Below are 24,051 nucleotides of genomic sequence, written 5' to 3'. Positions count from 1 at the left end.
ACCTTCTCATGTATGTAAAATTTGTGATGTTTGATGGCCGGACTAGCAACGCTGCCCTTGGTGCTTTGCCTATGTTCACAGATATGATGGACTTTGAGCCCTGTTCTGCAGCGTGTGTGGACTATATCTGGTGTAAGGATCTTTGCTGGTGTTTCTATACACAGTGCTTCATGAGCCCATAGTTCCCGGACTCCATGGGGCACTGGTCCGCTCACACAAAAGGCCTAAAATGCGGTCATATCAGAGGAGCTAGCCCAAGCACAGGGGTCAAGTCAACCACTACACGGGCACTGGGGCACCATCTAGAGGGGAGTAAACCTGTACAAACTGATGGGAGGGGCTGATGGGGGCGGGGAGATTCATTTTGCATGGAAATTGTGGACGCACCGTAGAGTGGGGTATCAACAGCAACAGGGACAAGGGTATGATGCAGATCTGGGGGGAAAGGGGCAGGTTGTCTCAGCTGATACATTTTCTCCGTCTGCTAAGGGAGTAGCAGTAAGCTGCCTGCACAGCTTTCTTCCCGGCATCCCTTTGAATATCGTGGGATGCCTGGTACTTACTTCTAATGATGCACAGCAGAGGGAGAGCACAGAGGGGCACATGGTGTGCTCCGTTCATAATGCGCAGGTGCCAGCATGCGGTGCCACACTCATGATGCCACTAGTGACTCAGGCCTGTCCCAACCCCAACCTTCACGGCGCCACGTGGTCTCTGACTTTGCTTCTGCTGCCAGCACCAGCCTGCAGACAGTGTACAGGGGACAGGGCCTGTGCTATTTCAGACAAGGCAGCACAAATGTACTGTGAGTTAAAGCAGCATTTGCCGCTCTAACATTTTGCACATATAGGCACATATAGACAAGTGCCTAACCTTGCCTAGTTATAGCACCGGCTGAGGTTCCAGCGCTTCTTATCACTTGCCCCAAAAAAGAGCATCCTTGTTCACAAATAGTATAAAAATACATCTCAGATGTGCACATTCAGATGACATTTTTCATCCCTTTGCACATGTTTCAGTCCTTCGGATATTTGTGAAAATCAGAGGACCCTGCCATGCAATATTTAATTGTTGTCTGGCTTATTCTCCATAGTTCGTTTTTCCCATTAAATAGCTACTTCTCATATTTCAATCCCAACTCTCTGATTTGTGTTTTATTTCATTAAATAGATATGCCAAGCTTTTGGTAGGTTCAAATGAACATCCTATCTTCTCAAGAAAGCCTTTAATGTCTTTGATCCAAAATTTCAGGGCAATACCATTAATAACGTTCCATCATTCTCTAATAAAACGGAATCAAGGGACTTATTGTTATTAGGATTCAACAACATTTTCACATATAGGTAACACATAGCTATCATCTTTCTTGTACTAAGTGAAATGAGCCCGAACTCACTACAGAAAGTTTCCACTGGCACAGCCTGAGATAAACCAAGGGCCCTCCTCCACAGTTTCCCTTCAAGGGTACTTAACCATGCTGTTTCTTCTGCTGAGTATACCTCCAAGCCATATTAGATACTAGGCACAATACAAGCTTATACAAATGTACCAGTCCTTCTACGGAGTACCCTCAAGTCCTTGAGATAAAATATCTTATGGCTGTAAATTTTACTAAAACGTTATTCTCTTTGTATTTAGCAAAATTAACTTTATCCATATTGTTAGTGATGAGCACCCCAGGATACAGATAATTGCTGACCTCCTAAAACTTAGTGCCCTTGGAGTGTCCAATTATATCTTTTTAAACCTCTTCTATTAGCTTTTATGGTCATCATTTAGTTTATAATTAGACCATGTTCTAAGGCATATTTCCCAAGTGCCATAAGGCTATGCTGTAATCTGATCGCTGTCTGTTCGAAGATGAAAATATCATCAGCATACAACAGCCATGCAATCAGATATTGTGATATCCGAGGAGGAGAATTACCACAATTCTGTAGGGCTCTGCCTCAATTAGCCAAATAAACATTAAACAAGACCGGTGCTAAGGTACACCCTTGTTTTAGGCCATCATTATATTTTATCTCTTTACTGAGTTCTTCTAAATTAGTTCTAATACAAACTTTGTTATTTGTATAACGTGCTCTTGTGAAATATAAAATGTGCATGTGTAAATTCCCTTCTTTCATCATTTTCCATAAGATGTCTGTCCACTGTATCGAAAGCCTTAGTAAAATCAATAAAACTGATGTATAATGTCTTGTGTTTATTCGATACTGTATCCCAAATAAAATATAATAAAAGCCAATAAATGTGTCACCGTGTTAAAAGCCTTTGTAAAACCCGATTATTTACCCCATTACATTTTTTTGTTCCTCAATCCACTCGATAATATACCTCAATAATAACTTACTACAAACCTTAGCACTTGAATCTATCATTGCTAGTATTTGATAATTACCCAGGGACTCTCCCATTCCTTTTATATATAGGTATCATCACAGACTGCCTCCATGACACCAGAATCTGACCTGTAGTCACAATTTCCTGAAATATTACATACATAATATTAGCCCTTAACTTGACATTTGTCTTGTGAAGTGCATTTGGGATCCCATCTGGCCCAGGGGCTCTTGATGGCTTTAGGTCTAGAATGAATTTACCAAGGTCTTCCACCTGAAATGTAAAGTGCTTCTTATTACTAATTGATATACACTTCTCCACACTCTCTGCTATTGTATTTTGATTGTATAGAGATCAAATATAATTTCCCCATACCTCACTAATGATAGAGTTAATTTCCCTCATGGACATTTGACCAGAAATGTGTTTATGGAATATATGCCAATTTTTTTTAATTTTTTTAATCTTTACATTTCAGCAGATTATACATAATCCATTCTGCTCAGGCCATAGTGCCCTTATGTATGTTAAGCCAATTCTTAAATGGCATTCTTAATCGTTTTATTTCCTTCACATGTGTATTTATATCAAGCACATTTTCCCTTTTACTTTGTGTGATTTCTTTCTTTAATTGTTGCTTTTTCCATGCAATTTCACAATCATAAAGATGTTTGTGCAACTTATCTGCAATGACAATTCTTTTCCTCTGTTCCATGGCTAGATAATTAATAACAGAGATAGCAATCTTACTAAAAGTCTCCAAAATAATAAGTTCAGGGTGTTTACTCCCAAACAGCTTATCTATTATATCAGCACTAGCTTTTGCCAGATTTCGATCTGTCCATTTAACACGGTTCCCTCCATTACTAACTTCATAGTTTCCTATCATTCACTCTCCTAATTCTCTGGGATCAATGGCCAGTTGAAAATTATACCACCACATGGTCACTCAATTTATTATGTGTCAAAGAAAATGTATTTATGTCCACAAAGCCAATTTATGTGGTTACTACAACATCAATACACAAATAATGTATTCCATTGAACCAAGTAAAAAATCAACCCTGACCTTTCTCATTTACCAGCTGGAGCAACTGGTATGATTGAAAAAGAAGCCGCCAAGGACCACATTCCACCATTGCCTCTGCCTCAGCTGCAACTATTGACCAAATATGTTGCTGACTTTCAAAATAACTAAACTCTTGGAACATCATAACCATCGGTATTGTGAACCTAGGGCAATGCAAATTCGCCAAATTATTTTTCCATGTATTAATCAGAGTGTCTGGGTGTTCGCCAATCACCTCCAATTTATCATTACCTGATAGGTTATTTATATTTACCAATAACATTTCAAATGTCTATTTATTTTTCACAATTTCAACTTTAATAGGAATGACCTGATCTATATAGCTAATGTGGGGGAATTCAGTGACTTTTAGATATTGCGCTACTGCTGTTATTAAACCTCAAAAAGGTCGACCATTTCCATTTTTTTGCGCTTTTCTTTGAAAGATAGAGAAACTGTAAGTGATTTCAAACCAGCACTCCACCTAAGTCAATGCCTAGCGTGTGATGCACAGCTGGAACCCTTAATTATTTATTTATGTCTATAAGTTATTTTATTTCTGAATGGTATAGCCTTATATCACGCCCCTCTCTTTGAATCCCCCCGGTCACACTGCACCAGGAAGTAGGCTGTTTGCAAAGTTAAAAGGATTTATTTAATATATTTCACAATATATACATATCACACTATTTAATATTTATACATTGATGACCAATGGGGTGATGTCACAATAAATCTCTTCATCACATAGAGTATTGGTGGGAAAATAATGCAGCATAGAAAGAATACTTTTGTGTGGGTTCAATCAAAATGCAAGTGATCACGCTTTCCCCCTGCACACTACTCAATCCCCCCAATATGCAGTATAAAGAGATGGAAGGAGAGAAAACAGGTTTCAGGAATACACACTCAACAAATACAGTATCAATCCCACTTTCCCCCAGCAAACTCAGAGAAAAACAGGAATGATTGCAACTTGTCAAAATGGTTTTAAAGTTGGCTCTGAACGGAATGGTAAAAACACTGAAATTGGATTTGATTCACTAAAATGCATTCAATACTAGTGGGAGCCGCTTTGTATGTTATCAGACAAACACTAGCAATGATAATTGAGTAACCAGCAGATTGAACACTTAATTCTGAGGTTGGATTCAAGGAACAGCTGTTTCACACGTGAGACATTTGAGCCAAACAAAAAATTCACAGCAAACTTTTCCGGATGCAGTAAGGGCGATTGCAGAAGAACCATAAGGAGCTGGAATTTCTCTTGCAAAGTGCTCCGCCAGCAATCAGTTGATGGGTGAATCTGTGTGTGTCTCTAGGTCCTAAGCTATCTCTATTTATGTATTTTCTAAAGGGGTGGGTAGGCTGAATTATACTAGGCATACCCCTAGGGATTCTATTGGTTAGGGTCTTTCCTCTTCCCTGATTTGAGAAGGAAACATGGAGTCATGATGACGCTGTATTTTAGGATCCAAGGAGAACTTCCCCTTTGTTTCTGCACAGTAAATTTATTTTTCATACAAGGCATATTTACAATTTTACCAACTTGCTACAAATAACATATTTACATCACAGATTTAGTGGAGCAAATATTCATCCAAGTCCCATCTCCGTGAGAGGTTTGGTTCAGATTTTACAGTTCTTCACACTTTTGGTCTGGTACCCAATGTCAGATTTGTCCACGTTTTCACACATATGTGCACATGCTATCTGGGCATAATCATGTGAAGTTTCATGTTTCTGGCATCATCACAATTGCTACAAAATCACAAATTCTGTAGTCATGTCCCTGAACATAGCACAGAGTTCAGAGTAGTTTCAAAACGTGACCAGGATTTTCATGTTAACAACACTATATTTTACAAACGTTTACAATTTTGCATAGTCCTCTGTCAGTTCTTTTAAAAAAATATACTTTCCTGTGGTTTAAGGATACACATAACTGTCTGTCCCGCCCCCAATGTTTTGGGTGGGCCAAGAACAATCTACGCCTCCCTTCCTCTGGCAGGAATTTCAGTTGACACTTGCATCTGCATATTATTTTCAGCCAAGGAAACCCTTTATCTCTCTCAGGGGCAGCAGAGCAAAATCCCCTCCCCTTTTCATTAACATCTGACTGAGAGTTCCTGGGGCAGAGAGCAGAAGGAAGGCACCCTTTGTTTGGGGCACGCTGTCGAGTATGCTTTGAAGTTCTTTGGCTGGTATCAGTTCACTTTAAAACCCAACTTGTTTAAATTTATCTTTGATCAAATAAACTTACATTTTCAAAAATAGACATACAGATCTCTAATTCCAGTCATTTTAAAACATAGAGATTGAATAGTGTCAACCTATATTGCTTTTGATGGCAATATGCACCTGCAGATGGGGAGCCGGTGCAAGTGGATCTAGGTCAACTGTCCAAAGCCCCGCCCACATGGTGCCTTCCTGCCTGCTGCTTTTTTTCACCACTTAGAAAGCCCCTGCCCACCTGGTGCCTTCCTGCTTGCTGCTCTTTTTCACCACTTAGCAAGCCCCGCCCACCTGGTGCCTTCCTGTTTGCCGCTCTTTTTCCCTACTTAAGGAGCCCTCCAGCCTCTTTTACTTTGCAGATGGGGAGAAGGTGCAAGTGGATCTAGGTTACCTGGCCTAAGTACCACCCACCTTCTTAGCCCTGCCTCTTCCTTCCTGCTCTTAACTATTAGATCAAAGGAGTCTCTCGCCTGGCATCTGAAGGGAAGGGCAGACGAAGAAAAGGTAAATTCCTGTTTGGACCTGTTCAGACCAGGAGGACCCAGGGCCCGACCCCCTGCTCAGACAGCAGGTAAGCATGCACCAACATGTGTTACTACCTCTGTCCCCACAGGCCTTCCCCACCCCCTCTGGTCCCCCCTGTGATGTTCACTTGTGCCCCCCATTCTTGTACATCCGTGGTGCCTGTTTTTCTTGATTCTTCTACCCTGCTCCCCCCTGACCCCCCACAAGCCTACTTCTGCAGGTGTCTTTCTTGATAAATCCTGGTTTCACCTTCACCGTCTTGTGGCCAATGCTGGATTTGACTTTTATGGACTTCATTCAATCACGGTGCGTCACCCTTTCTCAACTCTCATGCTGGTCTTCTTTTGCATCTTGTACTCATGGTGGCCCTGAATCATGCTGTTCCCATCTTCATCTTGTATCCTGGCTTGCAACATGATGTGTTACTACTGACTTCTGCAATTGTATTCATCTCCCCTCTTGCTTCTCCACTCTTTTGACTGCTAACTCTCTGTTCTCTCCTCACTTCCCTTCTCCCTTTTCCCATCTCCTCCCCTTACTTTCTTCTATGCACTTACTCTATCAGAATTGTCCCTGGACCTAGTATGATAGCAACCTTGTCTGTCTCCTCCCTCCTCCCCTTACTGTTTTTTTTCCTCCCCACGCCCCCCTCCAGCACTATCTGAAATGCCGTCAAGCCTAGTATGATAGTCGCTTGTTTTGTTCCTCCCCTACCTTTCAGAACCCTTATCCCTCACCTTTTGTTTTTCTCTGGCTCTACCAGAAATGTCATCAGGCCTAGTACGGTAGTCACCTGTCTGTTTACATTTCCTTCCCACTCTCCCCCTCCCTTCCTTATCTATGTCTTAGCTCTTGCACTATCTGAAATGTCGTCAGACCGAGTACGATAGTTAATTTCACATCCTTACTGTTCATGGCCTGTAAGAATGTCATTGTATTTTCCCTTGTTCCCTCCCTTGCCTTGAAGCGCTTTGAAACACATTGTGTATAGGCGCTACATAAATAAACTATCATATCATATCATAAGTCACTTGTTTTCAACAATTAGATTTTAATGCACAAGTTTAACTTCTAATGCACTCAACTGACAGCTGTCACACAGGCAGCCGGTGGTACTGCACCCATTTTTGACAGATATTTCACAGCCAAGCACACTTTTTAATGTGGATATTCTATGATGGATTCTACTTTTCCTGACATTGTGTGCTTATGTGGATTCCTTAAATAAGGTGATGGTTAACACCCAGCAAGGATGCTGGATCTTTTCTGATGTTTGGGAGCTATTATTTTTCAATTTCAGCAGCCAAGAAAAAACGGATTTCAGAGCACTTCTGGGTTTCCTTGCAATGAAGCACTGCCTTTTGTGTAGTTCCTTTTCCCTCTGTGGGCAGCCCAATGACAGGTTTTGGCAGTGTGGTCTCCTGTTCCATCCCTGACACAGGCAAAGTAGATTGGCAGCCATCTTTTCCAGTTTCACTGCGCAATACTCAGAGGTTTAGCGCGCATAGGGCTTTTTGCGGCCATTCTGTTGGTTCTGGTGAAAGCAGCACACAGTGATGTCGCAGGGCAGAGCCTAGTGGGTCAATACATCCCACAAGCACCCCCTCGCGATTTGGCTTTGACCGTCTATCAAGGGAAGTTGCGAGACTGGGATGATCAGTTTCTTTTCTTTCTGGTTCAAATGGCAAAATTCATCTACTTCTCCCATCTGTGGTGGATAGACCGGTTCTCCTCGCCAATTCCTGACGAGAGTATGGAGCGATACCCGGGGCCCCTTGGATCTTTCCTTCCGGTCCCTGGGTGGTCCTCCTTGGTTTTAGTCTCCATGGTTTCCAATTCTATGATGACAAAGCAAAAGCATATTTGTAGACATTTCCCCACCACTATTTATGTAGTGGGGCGGACACATACATTTGGCATATCAGGACAATTTTTCTCTATTGGCAATTTATTGATTATATAGATGGAATATTTTTATAGTTGGAATTCTATGGGGCTGGAGTGACCCCCTCTGAGGTCTCAGAAGAATCCTCTAGTTGCTGCAGGGTGTGCCTAGGGTGGCAACACTTCAGTTGGTTGATTTGAACCCATTTATCTTCCCCTCTGCCAAACTGCCTTTGGGGATGCAGATTTTGTAGGCGACTGGTGAGATTTTGTCTACAATTTCAAAAGGACCCCTCCAGCTAGGCAAAAATGTGCGCTGTTTGGCCTGGTTCCTTTGGAAATTGTATAAGTAGACCCAGTCTCCTACATGGTATTCTTTTCTAGTAGTCGTTAAGTCATAGTGGGTCTTCATACTGTCTGCAGATCTTTCTAGATTGCGGTGAGCATAAGCAAAAGCATATTAAAGGTGTTTTCTCAGATTTTCAACATAGTCATGAGTTGTGGAGGCATTGATCAATGTCTGCTCTTGGGTCCTGTAGAGCAGCTGCTGGGGAAGCACCATCCTGCGTCCAGTCATTAGCTCAAACTGTGACATTTTAGTTGCAGATGAAGGGATCGATCTAATGGCCATCAGGACAAGGGGTAATCGAATATCCCAACTTGGCACAGAATGTGCCACAAACGTTTTTAATATGCTCACAATTGTCTTGTTGTATCTCTCTTCTGCACCACTAGAAGCTGGCCGATAGGCAATGTGTAATTTCCTTTTGACCCCAAGTATCTCCCACATCTTTGTCATTACTTGGCTAGTGAAGTGGCTATCTCGGTCTGACTCGATCCTTTGGGGTAGTCCAAAATGCGAGAAGATGTGGTTGATCATCAGGGCAGCTGCTGTTTCTGCCTTGCAATTTGGGGCCGGGAGACATTCCACCAATTTAATGAACAAGCATGTTACGGTCAACATGTACTTGTTCCACCTAGAAGAGCGAATCACGGGCCCGATAAAATCAACTTGTAAATCTGACCGTGGCAGTGTCATCCCCCTCTTTTGGCGAGGTGCACGGTGTGTGAGGGATGTTGGCTGAAATTGTGCACACACAAGACACCCCTTCAAATATTTGTTGAGGTCCTGCCCCATGTGTGGCCAGTTTGCAACCTCTCTAAAGATTTCAAGTGTTGTATGAAACCCCTTATGACCGGCTGTGGCTGCATCATGGGCGTGACTTAACATCAGGCATCGGAATGAGGTAGGAACCACCCACTGATCATGGCCAGCTAGGGATTTCCTCACCAACAAACCGTCTTGGATTCAGAACATTTTTGGACATTTCATCAACACTCTGAGGTCCTCTTTCCCAATGTAATCGGTGTCCGTCAGGGGAAAGTTCTCAGAGTCCTCAATGTGTTGATAAAACTTACCAATTATTGGATCCCCTTTTTGAGCCGTAATCAAATCAGCATCTGGGGTCTCCTTACTCCATTGTGCAGTTGAGAGTCATTGTGAGCATTTGTCTGGGACCTAGTGATAGCAGTGACCTGGATTTCCCCCAACAGGGATTCGATCTCAAGTAGATCCCCTTGGATGGCTCTGGTTTTGGCCAGCTCACCAGCCAGGTAATTTAAAGTTTTGTCGAGTCCCTCTACCTTAGAATGACACTTTATCTTTTTCCAGTAGATGGTCATCCCATTCGAGGTGACCAGATCATCAATATTTTGAATTAGTTTTCCATGTTTCAATGGTTTGTTGTTAGCACATAGCATGCCTCTGGTTTTCCAGTTAACCAGGTGCTCCACGAACCCGTTCCGTACATAATCCGAATCTTTGATTATGACCAGTTCTTGAAGTTGGTGTTGGACAGCAGTGAAGTTGGCTTGATGCACAGCCATCAACTCTGCCACTTGACTACTTCGGGGACCAATCTTGTACCCAGCGGAGGTTTCTGGGGCATCGTTCACCCACAAGTTCTTTTTCCCCATTGTTGTCAACATGGTAAGAGCATCCATCCACATAGACAGTGGGCATTCCCTTACACTGATCTTCTTCAAAGACTTTGTGTGGGGAATTGAGGTATGCCTCCATGTTGTCCTTGATTTTAAGACTTTCGTCCTTGAGACATTTTTCTCTGGCACAATCATGCAAGTCAGCCAGACCTTGTGCGAGGGGACTCTTCTTGTTTTGGCCATATCTGACCTCCACAGGAAAGCCTTGCATTGACAGAATCCAGGAAGTAATTTGGGAATTACTTGCATTTCTGGACCGGATTCTGTCACTTTGAAGATATTGCAGAGGCTGGTGTGGAGTCTCCACTATGATGTGTTCCCCCTGGATAAACGGGCGGTAATTCTTCAATGCCCACACCATTGCCAGGAGTGCCTTCTCACAATCGTTGAATTTTTCCTCCACAGAGGACAACGTTTTGCTCGCATAGGAGGTTACTTTATTGACCTTGTCATCCTTTTAATATAATACTGCAGTCAAGCATGTATTTGAGAACCCTGTCTACAAGAAGAACTCCATGAATTTGACAGGGTAAGCTAGGCAAGGTGCTTGTTAGAGGCTTCTTTCGAGTTGTTTTACTGCCTCGGCTTGTTCTGGAACCCACTCCCACTTGACCCCCCTTCAAAATATGGATCAGGGGTCTTGTGATCTCTGCGTAGTCCTCAATGAACTTTCTGCTGTAATTAGTCAGTCCAAGGAGGCTCCTTAGTTCCCGCAGAGTTGTGGGGTCTTTCAACTTCTGGAGTGCTTCCACTTTCTTTTCCTGGGTAGAGAGACCCTGAGGAGTAATCTCATGCCCCAAGAAATTGACACAGGTTCTACACCACTGTGCCTTTTGAAAGGAGAGTTTTGCTCCGGCAGCCCTCAACTGTGTCAGAACATAACGGATCTCTGCTATGTGTTCCTCCACAGTTGAGCTTTTGATTAAAACATCATCTAATTAAGCCATGTTACCCCTTTCACCCAGGTCTGGCATGGCTTTATGTAGAAAAATGTTAAATTCATTGCCGGAGTTGATGTATCCGAAGGGAGTTCGGGTCCATGTGTACTGCTGCCCCCCAAAGGTAAAGGCCAGCTTGTATTGGTCCTCCCTATGGACAGGTACAGTTCAGTACCCATTGGTCAGGTCTATTGCAGTGAATACCTGTGACCCCTGGATCTGGGCCAGCCGTTGGTCTATGTAGGAAAGAGGCCATCAGGAAGTATGGACCCATTTGTTGAGCTCCCTAAGGTTGGCGCAGAGTCTCCACTGGCCGTTTGGCTTCAAAATCCACAGCACCAGATTATTGAAGGTGCTGTGGACTGGACGCATTATCCCACGGGATTCAAGGTTCTTAATTATTTCAGTAAGGGGCTCCATTGATGCAAGAGGCAAGCAATATTGCTTCACAAACACTGGAGTTATGCCAGGGTCCTTAGGAATTGTTGTTGTGTGGATGTCGGTGCAACCACAGTCATATGAGTCCACCACAAAGAGATCTTGAAAATCCAAGAAAACTTGTTTCAATTTTTCTTCTGCTCCAGAGTCTGACAGGCATCAGCTAGGTTGACTCTCTCTTCAACCATCTGCCTGAAGACTTCCGGTTTTGCTATCTCAGTCCCTGGTCAGAGTGCTGATTTGGACTGGTGGCTTCAGGTGGGGCAGGCAGTCCTCGCGGACTTGGAAAATCACCTCATCCCCCCTGAATTCACAGGTCACATCTTCCTTACCATAAGGGCAGGAAGTGTACACCAGGAAATTCCCCCCATGCCGGGTGAAGATCCTGTCTGGTGTTGTGTTGTCATCACTCTCACTGTCAAAACAGTCCTTGGGGATTGGCCCTAAGAGTTAATTGCCTAAATCAATGGAAAAATGTCGGTCATCAACCGCCAATCCAATAATGTTGCCTGCGGCTGGAGTGATACTCTTTAAATCGCTTTATCCACCTCTATTGGAATGGTGTCATGTTCTATATTGACTAGTGGTGTTGGGTTTACCCCCAACCCTTGCTATTGGAAATAAGCCTTTAGATGAATATAGGCATCAGGGCTTTTCAATTTCTGACCTCTTCTAACTTTCACTTCCAGTGAGAATTGTCAGGTCCTTTCTGGGATAATGACTTCCTCTCCAATCTGAATTTCAACTGCATAAGGCAGCATTTGAGCTGACCTAAATGCTTTCTCTGGGTCATCAAAGCCCATGGGATTATCCGCTAATCGGGACCAAGCTTTGAAGTTTATCAGGTCCAAATTAATGGCAAAGCGATTGAGAATGTCACTGCCTAAGTAAAAGGCAACAGTGACGTCTCGCACGACCCAACAATTATGGACTATGCTCTTGTTGCCTATGGAGATTTTGAGCATACACCTGCTTGGCTGGAGTTGTTTTGAATTGGGGGTTTCCAGGTCCATTTCCCATTTGTCTATCAGTTTAAATGTGGGAATGGCTGGATCTTTTGTGAGTTTGCAGAACATTGCCTTGCTGATGAACCTCTACCGTTGTTCACACACACTCGGGAGAGAACAGAGTCCTTCCCTTCATTTAACTGAACAGAGATGAACAACTGCTCTCCAATTTGCTGAATATCAGCCAGGCTCTGAGCTGATTTCTCATCTTTCTGGACTATAGGAGTGGGAATTTTGGATTGTGAATTGGTAAAGAATTTCAGAGTGTTTCCTTCCAGTGTGGAATGCCACCTTAACCTGGAAGCAAGGTTGATTTTCAGAAATAGAGAGGACCCCCCATCACCAGTTCGATGTCCTACTGCTATTACTGTCACGTCTGGGATATGGTTGTTCTGGAAGTGAAATTCTACTTGGTCAGATTTTTGTTCAACCATGTGGCAGGTGCCGTTTAAACTAACATGGTTGACACTCTGTTTTAATTTTATTGGTCGGCTAGTCTGGGTCCAGAGGACCTTGTTTACACAATCTATTAGGGGTGACAACCTTCGCAGGAGGTCATTCCCTAGTAAACAAGGGGTGCCCTCTGGAGTTACAAAGATGACCGGGTGCTTCACCTTGTGTCGCCCAATTTTAATGTCCAAATCCGCAGTCCCCTCAATGGGAATTTCCTTCCTGTCGAAGTTCTGAAGTTGTCCCGGAAGAGGGGTGAGAGGAATTTGGTAATTCTCCCCTCTTACCAAATTCAGTTTATCAAAGGCCCTTTTGGACAGAAGGGTAGATTGGGATCCAGTGTCCACCAGTGCCAGAATTGTACACTGCCCCTGTATTTGGGCCGGGACATAGAATCTTCCCTCCTTCTCCTCAAGGGGGCACAGATCATGTAGATTTTTGGACAACTGGTGGGTTAATTTCTTAGTTTTGGACACTGATAGAGAGGTGGTTTGGGCAGAATTCTGTTGGAGTCTTGGGAATCTGAAAAGAAAATGTGACAGCTAGATATGGGAGAAGTTTTGGGTTCCCCTGGTTCTGGTTCCGGACAGCCCCCCCCCTTTTTGCAGGCAGTTACCAGGATGGGTTTGAACCAGGGGATTTTCCTGCTGTTGATTCTGGTGTTGGATGATGGGCGGCGCTAGCTCAGTCCCCACATCTACCCAGTCTGGATTTGGATCCTTTGGGACCCATTTTTCTTTGGGAGGAGTTCCCCCATCTCTGAAGGAGAAGATCCTTTTCCCAGAATCCTCTGAGGACCCCTCTCCTGTAAACTGGAAGATTTGTACCTCCTCCTCAAAATGGGTCTTTTTGGGATCTTTATTTCTCCTACCCCCCTCTGCTTCTTAGATTGCAGACTTTGAGGGGCAGGAGATTTTGGATCTGGTTCCTGGGTTTCCAGGGGCTTTTTACAAGTGGTGGTAGGAAGCTTCCTCCAAGGCTTTACACCCACCCTTCCCCTTGTGCCTCCTCCCTGGGAACCGGTGGGTTGTCGGGGTTCTTCCCCCGTCATTGATCTGGAGCACCTGGTCCGGAGTTTGAGGCATTCTGCACCGGCATGCTCAAATGAGGTTTCTGTTGAGTCCTCAGCATGCGACCCAGATCCTATGCCATGTTTTGGACCTGGCGCTCTAGTTGTGACACCCGCTCAGGCTGATACAGCGTTCTGTTGTCTCCCCTGGGCTGATCCCGGGAAGGGTAGCTATCCCTTCTCTGAAAATACCCCGGGATTGGAAAGTTTGGTTACCCCTCCACCCTTGGCCTCCCCTCTCCCGGATTAGGTTGTCTGGGCTCAGGAAATTGGGGAAAGAAGGATGGATTGCTCTGGGGTTGAAGGTTTTGTGGGTACCTGGGGAAGAAGTTCTGTCCAGGATTTGGTGAATTACTGCCCACCTGGGGGAAGTGCAGAGGAAAGTTGCCTGGGTTAGCTGCCGTTTGGTTGTATCCCCTGGAGTATTCTGGAGAGAAAGTCCATTTCACATATTGAATACAGCTCTGGCTGTCCTTCAAATGGAAAGTTTCCATCATCTGTTCAAAGAGCTCTAGGTGCTCCCTAACTGAATACTTTGCATTCTTATGATAGGGCGTGTTGTTGCTCCTTATCGCTTTGATTTGCTTTAGGGGGTCTTTGAGCAAGGCCCTTCTGACCTTGTTTGCTTTTTTGGTTCGGGTAACCCTGGTCCACTCCTCCTCTGACTCAGAGGCACTGCTCTCAGAGGTGCCTGTCTGGTCTTCTAGGCTCTCCCAGATTCTGCGAGCCTGGGAATGGCTGGCAGAATGTCGGGCCTAGTTTCCTGTGTCCTGGAGCGCTCAGGGGAGTCTTCTGATTCCTCCTTACTCCCAGGATTTGATGAGTACCCCCCCCCCCACTGTCCTAGCTGGGCAGAGGTTTTCAGGATGCCCTTAGTGGGCATACTCTCATGGAGTTCCCCACTAAATTTTACAGTACTTGGGAACCCATACCCAGATGCCCGCCCTTTCATTCCTGGGAGGCGCTGATCCATGAGCCCCATGTTGCTCACTGGATCAAAGTCTGCCATCCCCGTGGCCCTTTGCTCATGTGCGCCAGTGGACATGGGGTAGGCAGAGTCCAGGGATTGGAAGAGATGAAGGCCTCTGGTACTAGGGTTCCTCAGGTTATGCACAGGTGTTTCCCTTTCCCAGCGAACCTCATCTCTCTCATCCCCTGCTCCCTGTTGCCATGCAAGAACCTGAGCTTTCTGTTCCTCTATCAAAGCCTTGCTAGATTCTATCAATTGCTCTTGCATAGCTACCTGTCTGTGGCGCCTGTCATTTTTCTCACAGAGAGCCTCATTGTCTCTCTGTGCTTCCTGTGTCGTTTTAGAGCACTGGGTCAGTTTTAAATAACAGACTTCCTGGCTTAAGGTGTCCCTTTCCTGAGCAAGAGTATGCCTCTGTGCAGCCAGATCGTCCCACTGTCTTTGGAGCGCACCAGCTTTCTGGCACTCTTCATTAAATTCTGCCTGGGTGTCCAGGTCTTTCATAATTAGTTTATTATTCTCTTCCTTTTTTTTGTCTAGGCAGCTTTGCAGGGTGACTACCTGCTCTGCGCATGCCCTGTTAAAATGTATTTGCTGTTCCAGCTTTTTCTGGCTCTGCAGTAAAGAGTCCAAACTTTCTTGATAATCCTTCTGCAAGGCCAGCATTCTGGTATCCTGTTCTACCTTCTCCTGCTGCAGGATACCCATAACTTATTTTGTTTTGGTTAGATACTGCCTAATTTCAATTTCTGATTCATGGCTCCTCTGCAGCCGCTGCTCTACAGAGCTTTTTCTAATGCCTGCAGTTGCTTGTTTACCAGATCTTGGCCCTCGGCATATTTGACCTGTATTGCTCCAATATGGAGGTACAAATATGCTGCTATTTTGCCAATCTTGCTTTGCTCTTCCTTTACCTTAGGGGCCATATACAGTTCACTCAGGGCCACATGTAATGGACCCTGATCTTGCCATTTGTCTAATTCTGTTGCAGTGGTCTGTTCTGTGATTGCCTGCAACCACACATTCTGATCCTGCTCTGTCCATTCACCCCTTACAAATAATGTATGCATTAGGTGTTCTTTAGCCATATTGATCTCTACCAAGGTTGCCATTCTGGAAATATTGATTTCCTTTCTGACTTACAGGAGTTTTTTTTATTTTTGCAAAACAGACCAATTCCTTAGAGCGTTTCTATTGAGGGGTGCTTTTCACAGTGTAACACAGCGTGGTAGCCCAACAGGGATTATGTACCTTGTTAGTTAGCACACTGTATTAGACTGTCACAAATGGTATATCTAATTCAGAAATCCCAGACACGAGCCCCCAATCTTGTAAGTGATTTTAACCCGGCACTCCACCTAAGTCAATGCCTAGCGTGTGATGCACAGCTGGAACCCTTAATTATTTATTTATGTCTATAAGTTATTTTATTTCTGAATGATATACCCTTATATCACGCCCCTCTCTTTGATTCCCTCCGGTCACACTGCACCAGGAAGCAGGCTGTTTTGCAAAGTTAAAAGGATTTATTTTATATATTTCAAAATATGTATATATATAACACAATATTTAATATTTATGCAATGATCACCAATGGGGTGATATCACAATAAATCTCTTTAATCACACAGAGTATTGGTAGGAACATTAATTCAGCATAGAAAGAATACTTTTGTGTGGGTTCAATCAAAATGCAAGTGATCACTCTTTCCCCCTGCACACTACTCAATCCTTCCAATATGCAGTATAAAGAGATGGAAGGAGAGAAAACAGGTTTCAGGAATACACACTTAACAAATACAGTATCAATCCCACTTTCCCCCAGCAAACTCAGAGAAAAACAGGAATGATTGCAACTTGTCAAAATGGTTTTAAAGTTGGCTCTGAACGGAATGGTAAAAACACTGAAAATGGATTTGATTCACTAAAATGGATTCAATACTAGTGGGAGCAGCTTTGTATGTTATCAGACAAACACTAGCCATGATGATTGAGTAACTAGAAGATTGAACACTGAATTCTGAGGTCGGATGCAAGGAACAGCATTTCACACATGAGAGATTTGAGCCAAACAAAAAATGTGCGCCAAACTTTTCCACGTGCGGTAAGCGTGATTGCGGGAAAAGTATAAAATTATTGAATGCGTTTATGTATTTATTGGAAAGCAGTGGATGTTAGCTTCAAGTAGATATTTAAATCTCGTTTCTAGCATACACGGTGAAGAAGTTATGAAGGTTTTTGTGGAGGTCGGTATTTTCAGAAAGAGTCAAAATTGGCAAATTGTATAAGAAAGATGCGCTTTTTAAACTTACCAAACAAGGTTTCCTTATGCTAGGGGAGACTAGGAAGATACAAACTACCAACGGTACAGCCGCCAGATCAGGACGTCTCCGATCAGGCTTTTGCCTGCCGAGATGCTTGCCTTTCTTCAGCAAATATATTAGCGTAAAGATGATTTTAACACTACTATTACCAAAGGACTATAGGGGTGAGAGAAAGATTCAGGTAAGACAACAGATTTTCTACAATGCAGTTCTGGATATAAGAGAATGGTTTGGGTAGGATTACTTATGGATAAGATATTTGATAGTGACAATCCTATGCTATGGATACTCACTACCACTGTTTGGAATGGACCCGTCAGGGATTTGGTCAAAGATTTCTGGACTGGAATTTTGCTAGCACACCAGACTGGACTCAAGGCGCTCTGGTTCTGTACTGAGCACGCCACTCTGGACACTGCACAGCAGGATTTGGTTGGATCTGAGAGGTTGGTTCTGGTTCGCAACTATCTGGTCACAGCTCTACTGGGTTGGATCTTTGGATTCTGACAATAGTTTGGAGCAAGAAAGCAGGTCAGCTCAGCCAGGCTGTTCTTTTTTCTGTTCCCCTTGGAGGTCTGGGGTAAAATCTGGTTTCAGGATTTTAAATAGCCAAGCTGAGAAGGGTTCAGCTTTGGAAATGGGCCTTTCTGCTTTCAAAGTTCTGGAGTCAGGAATCTGGAGTCTTGGATATGGATTTCTCTTGCAAAGTGCTCCACCAGCAATCAGTTGATGGGTGAATCTGTGTGTGTCTCTAGGTCCTAAGCTATCTCTATTTATGTATTTTCTAAAGGGGTGGGTAGGCTGAATTGTACTAGGCATACCCCTAGGGATTCTATTGGTTAGGGTCTTTCCTCTCCCCTGATTTGAGAAGGAAACATGGTGTCGTGATGACGCTGTATTTTAGGATCCAGGGAGAACCTCCCCTTTGTTTCTGCACAGTAAATCTATTTTTCATACAAGGCATATTTACAATTTTACCAACTTGCTACAAATAACATATTTACATCACAGATTTAGTGGAGCAAGTATTCATCCGAGTCCCATCTCGGTGAGATCTTTGGTTCAGGTTTGATAGTTTTTCGCACTTTTGGTCTGGTACCCAATGTCAGATTTGTCCACTTTTTCACACATATGTGTGCAGGACATCTGGGCATAATCATGTGAAGTTTCATGTTTCTGGCATCATCACAATTGCTACAAAACCACAAATTCTGTAGTCATGTCCCTGAACATAGCACAGAGTTCTGAGTAGTTTCAAAACGTGACCAGAATTTTCATGTTAACAACACTGTATTTTACAAATGTTTACAATTTTGCACAGTCCTCTGTCAGTCCTTTTCAAAAAATATACTTTCCTGTGGTTTAAGGATACACATAACTGTCTTTCCCGCCCCCAAAGTTTTGGGTGGGCCAAGAGCAATCTATGCCTCTCTTCCTCTGGCAGGAGTTTCAGTCGACACTTCCATCTGCATATTCTTTTCAGCCAAGGAAACCCTTTGTCTCTCTCAGGGGCAGCAGAGCAAAATCCCTTCCCCTTTTCATTAACATCTGACTGAGAGTTCCTGGGGCAGAGATCAGAAGGAAGGTACCCTTTGTTTGGGGCACGCTGTGGAATGTGCTTTGAAGTCACTTTAAAACCCAACTTGTTTAAATTTATCTTTGATAAAATAAACTTACATTTTCAAAAATAGACACACAGATCTCTAATTCCAGTCTTTTTAAAACATAGAGATTGGATAGTGACAACCTATATTGCTTTTGATGGCAAGTCACTTCTTTTCAACAATTTCACTTTAATGCACAAGTTTAACTTCTAATGCACTCAACTGACAGCTGTCACACAGGCAGCTGGTGGTATTGAGCCCATTTCTGACAGATTTTTCACAGCCAAGCACACTTTTTAATGTGGATATCCTATGATGGATTCTGCTTTTCCTGACATCATGTGCTTATGTGGATTCCTTAAATAAGGTGATGGTTAACACCCAGCAAGGATGTTGGATCTTTTTTGATGTTTGGGAGCCATTATTTTGCAATTTAGGCAGCCAAGGAAAAATGGATTTCAGATCACTTCTGGGTTTCCTTGCAGTGAAGCATTGCCTTTTGTGTAGTTCCATTTCCCTCTGTGGGCAGCCCAATGACAGGTTTTGGCAGTGTGGTCTCCTGTTCCACCCCTGACCCAGGCAAAGTAGATTGGCAGCCATCTTTTCCGGTTTCACTGTGCAATTCTCAGAGGTTTAGCACACATAGGGCTTTTTGCGGCTAATCTGTTTGTTCTGGTGAAAGCAGCACACAGTGATGTCACAGGGCAGAGCCTAGTGGGTCAATACATCCCACGAAACCATTCAACATAAGATCTTAAGCTACCCACATCTCCTGTAATAAAGAAATATCAGCTGAGAGCAAAAGGTGTAAAGCCTCAATATTATCCAATAAACATCTACAACCCCTTGTAGTCCAAGATCTTATAGTAATGTATATATCATTTGAGGACTTCTGTCATTCAACCCAATCATACCCTAGAAGCTTCTGAGATTGATGATTTTGGCTACCTATCAGATCTTTTTTAGCCTGTAAGGAGGCACAAATCTTCTCAACAATGTCACTTATGAACTTTGCTGATAGAATTTCCTCTGAGAGATGGTTAAAGGAACTTGTTCTCTCTTTCTGTATTATCAGTACATCTTTTTGTCCAGAATATTTCCTATTTCCAGGAAGCAACTTGGTTGTGTCATAATCAGTTCTGTAATATTAGGAGACACCAAATGAATTATCTCCCAGTTAGGACCCCATGGTGTCCGAGGAATCTCTACTAATTTCAAGTCTTTGGTGGTAATCATTTGGAATAAGGAGTTTTGATGCAAAAACTCAATTATATTTGATCTGTTCAAAAAGGGTCTTTCCGAGGTGGCATAATAATCAGTATTTTTATTTTGTATGAAGCCCTGTTCTTGGCTTAACAGCTTCAATACTAACATTTTATTTTCCCTCAAGAGGGGCAAATGTTCAAATGTATTTCTCTCTGGCCTTTCCTCATTAGCTCTTTTGTTTACCACAGTTCTTAAGGGGATAGCTGCTGTAGTAGCCACTTTTTTTTTTTTTTTATTTTCGTTCAGTTTTTACAAACTTTTTGAAAACTTTTTAAACACTTTAACTTATTAAAAAACACTTTTAGAATACATAAAATTGAGTCCAAAAACAAAAATAGGAAGTACAACTAAATGGCAAACTTTCTCTTAGTTTAGCGCAAATGGACCTTGGTATATCTCCATTCGGGAGATTCCTCTAATTCTCGTTTATTTCTGTACTCTTTACACCTTTCGTTTTCAGATCTATGCTTTTTAAATGCTTTTTTGTTCAGTGTCTTCACTATTCACCAAGTCAATCGTTTGCGATTGTCTTATCCTCGCAATATGGAGAAGTCTCCTCCAACCGAATTTGCATTTGATCAAGGAATCGCATCGTTGCAATCAGCAGGGATTTACTTTCGCCAATGTGAAGATGTATCCACCATTCTTCCAGACCATACAAGAGGACTCTACTCCTCTCCTTCCTTAAGCAATTTTCTCGTTGAACTTTGAGTTCGGGGCAATGCAGGACCAGATGTTTTAAGTTTTCGTCTTCCTTTGCGCAGAACCTACATTTAGAGTTTCCAGCCGCAATCTTCCTTCGATGGATTAGGATCTCTTTGGTTTCATAGATGTTTAGGCGAAATTTTAAGTATAGTCTTCGTAATCGTTTACACGGTGATAGCGTTAGATATTTTGCCAGTGTGTTGCGTCTTTTGGCTTCAGGTGGAGTGTTTAGCATACACTTATACGAAGATCTTTTTTCGTTGATTTCTATCCAGTCCCAGTCTAATAGTTTTCGTTTTACTAGATCTGGATTCTGCCATAAAGTATCTTCGTCTGAACCCAATTGTGCTAGAATTTCTTTGCACTGGCGCTTCCACTCACACAATGCTGATTTTCCTTGTCCTTTGTCTTCTATCAAGAATTTAACGGAGGGTAAGTTTGCTACTTCGTGTGTTTTCCTAAACAGAGCCAGTTTGTTCCAGGTGATTCTCGCGTTAAGAGTAGAGATTCCTATCTCAAACAGTACACATGCTGTAGGTGTGCTTAGTGGGATCTGGAGAATCCTTTTCCAAAAGATGCTTTCGCAACGGGCCCATATTTTGTAATCACACCCAAACATATTCTCGGCACCATAGGTGACAATTGGGCTTACTTTACTTTGGTAAAATCTTCTTACCGCTTCATAAGAAAATTTGCCATATTTTTGCTGTAAAATGGTACCCTGTGCTGTTAATAATTTGCAGCTATTTAGGAGTTTTTTTTATCATTGGGGTGTCATTTATGCTGGAGTTAATCATGGTTCCTAAATATCTTTGGTGCAGCACCTTGTTTAATTTATTTGTTCCTATTGACCAAGTTGTTGTTTTTTTACTTGCAGTTCTTCCTCTTTGGTTTTCCAATACTAAAATCTCTGATTTGGCCACATTGATCTCAAGACCCAAGTCTTCAGCAAAAGTTCTTAGTGCTGTAAGTTTTCTTTGGAGCCCTATGGGGGTCTGGTCTATAATTACCATGTCGTCCGCACACATGATATGATTTATTGGGACTCCATTTATGAGCGGTGGAAATGAAACAACAGATGACAGTGCTGTTCCAACTTCCGATATATAAAAGTTAAACAAGGTAGCTCCTAACGGGCACCCTTGTTTCACACCCCTCTCCGTTGGTATGGGATTGGTTAGATTTCCTTCACGATCTAGTCTCACCTGTATATAGGTGTCGGGGTGTAGATCTTTAATAGCATGGATGAGGCTCGCGTTGCATCCTCTTTCTTTGAGTTTTTCCCATAAGGTTTCTCTGTCTACACCATCGAAGGCATTCGCCATGTCGATAAAGGCCAGGGATATTTTTCGTCCTGATCTGATGGCATCGATTTTTAGCAGGTTCAATATCAACAAGTTTACACTACAGCCTACACCTTTGACAAAGCCCGACTGGCGTTCATCATATACTGTGTTTTGGTGGATCCACGTGGTCAGTTGAGCTAGCAGCATCAATGCAAACACTTTCCCCATACATCGAGTAGGGCTATTGGGCGGTAGTTCGAGGGGTCTGTGCGGATGCCCTTCTTGTAAATCAGAACGATAATCCCGGATTTCCATGTCTCAGGGATTTTCCCTTCCTTTTTTATTGCTTTGAAAAGTGTATGACAGAAATTTGACCCTTCTTCGATATTTTCTTTTAGGTCTGCATTTGACAGGCCAGCAGGTCCCGCTGCACGGGAGGCGTTACATCACTTGATGGTCGCTCGGATGTCTTCTCTTTCCATGTCGATTTCCCACGGCTGTCTAGTGTCTTCATTTGATGGCTCAGACGTTTTTCTCCTTTTGAATAACATTGTGTAGTGCTTTACCCACTCTTTTTCGTGCACCATGCTTGATAGCAGTGCCTTATCGGAGTTCTGTGTGTCGTTAATAATGTCCCAAAAGCCTCTGGTGTTCTTTCGATTTAGCGCCTTTAGCATTGACTCTGCGTCTCTTTGTTCAAATATAGCTCTACGCTGTTTGTACCAGTTGTTATATTGGTTTTTCACCTTTTTTATCTGTATTTCCATGTCCACTGCGTGTAGGCCCTAATTTTCCGTATTAATTTTCTTGATTCTCTTTTTCTTCGTGCTACTTCCGGGTAAAACTGGTGTTTTCTGTACTCCGATCTCGTCAAAGACGTTCTCTTTTTGACTTTATAGATCTCAAGGAGTTGTTGGTATTCAATTGACCTCGGGAGGTTCTGTTATTGAAATTTTTTTACTGATTCAGTGATTGACACAATGTCGCGTTGTTTCAGACGCAGTCTATTACGGCCAGGAACCACAGATGGGTCTTGTCTCCATTGCCTACGCTCCACCGAGATGCTCTTATTCCATTCGGCTGCCACCATGTTGTGGTCGCTGTGGTTAGTCATAACCACGTGGAAAGAGTCGATTTCCTGGAATAGATTGTCAGAAACGAAAATGTAATCTAATTTTGACTTTTGACTTCCTCGTATCCAGGTTGGTTTGGCTGGAATATCACCCTTTATCGCTCCATTCAGCATTACTAGGTTTCTTAGAGACATTTCCTCAAGCCAGCGATCACAGTTTGTTTTTTCTCTGTGATTCGCTAATGCCTTAAGTTGAGAGATCTCAATCAGTTTCATATTAAGGTCTCCACACAATATTATTAGAGCGTTTGGATCTCCTTCTAGTATGCTGTCGATTGCATCTAAGATGTCATCCTCAAATTTTAGATGTAGTTTCGCTGTTGTATTCCAATACACATTTAAAATGTAGATGGTCTGATTGTTAGTTGTTGACAGACACACTGGTTCAATGCAAATCTTTTGTAGATGGGACGATAGATTCCAACCTTCTTTAATTCTCAGACCGCTTTTTCTTTTAATCAGGGTTAATTGTCCCGACATTGGGCGACCTTTTCTTTTGCTAATCGCTGGATTGAAAGCTACTTCATAGCCTTCTACACACGGTGTACATGTTCCATGTTTCTTGCATGCAGACAATATCGGCTTTTCTCAAGAACTCTGGTGTTGAACTCAATAAATGGTTGAACCCCCTTGTGTTCCAGGAGGTTATCACCAGCTTTCCCCTTTGGCATTAGCTCATTGGTGACCCATTTAAAGATTTTGCTATCCATCCCCATGATTGGGACACATCTTCAGTATTCAGTGTGTTTTTGCACTTCATCCTCTTTAAATCCTGGGTGTTCTCTCCTATTATTCTGATTTTTTT

General features: G+C 42.9%; 1 pseudogene; it reads left to right on the top strand.

Moving 5' to 3' along the window:
* The window catches only part of LOC138561734 (TBC1 domain family member 8-like), a 60,337-nt pseudogene extending 37,813 nt beyond the window's left edge, over positions 1-22,524 (top strand).
* The last annotated feature ends 1,527 nt before the right edge of the window (positions 22,525-24,051 follow it).

Source organism: Ambystoma mexicanum, chromosome 1q (genome assembly GCF_040938575.1).
Source record: "Ambystoma mexicanum isolate Mex_15411 chromosome 1q, UKY_AmexF1_1, whole genome shotgun sequence".
Lineage (NCBI taxonomy): Eukaryota > Metazoa > Chordata > Amphibia > Caudata > Ambystomatidae > Ambystoma > Ambystoma mexicanum.
The sequence above is the reverse complement of the archived record's forward strand: the minus strand, read 5'-3'. Positions and strand labels throughout refer to the sequence as shown.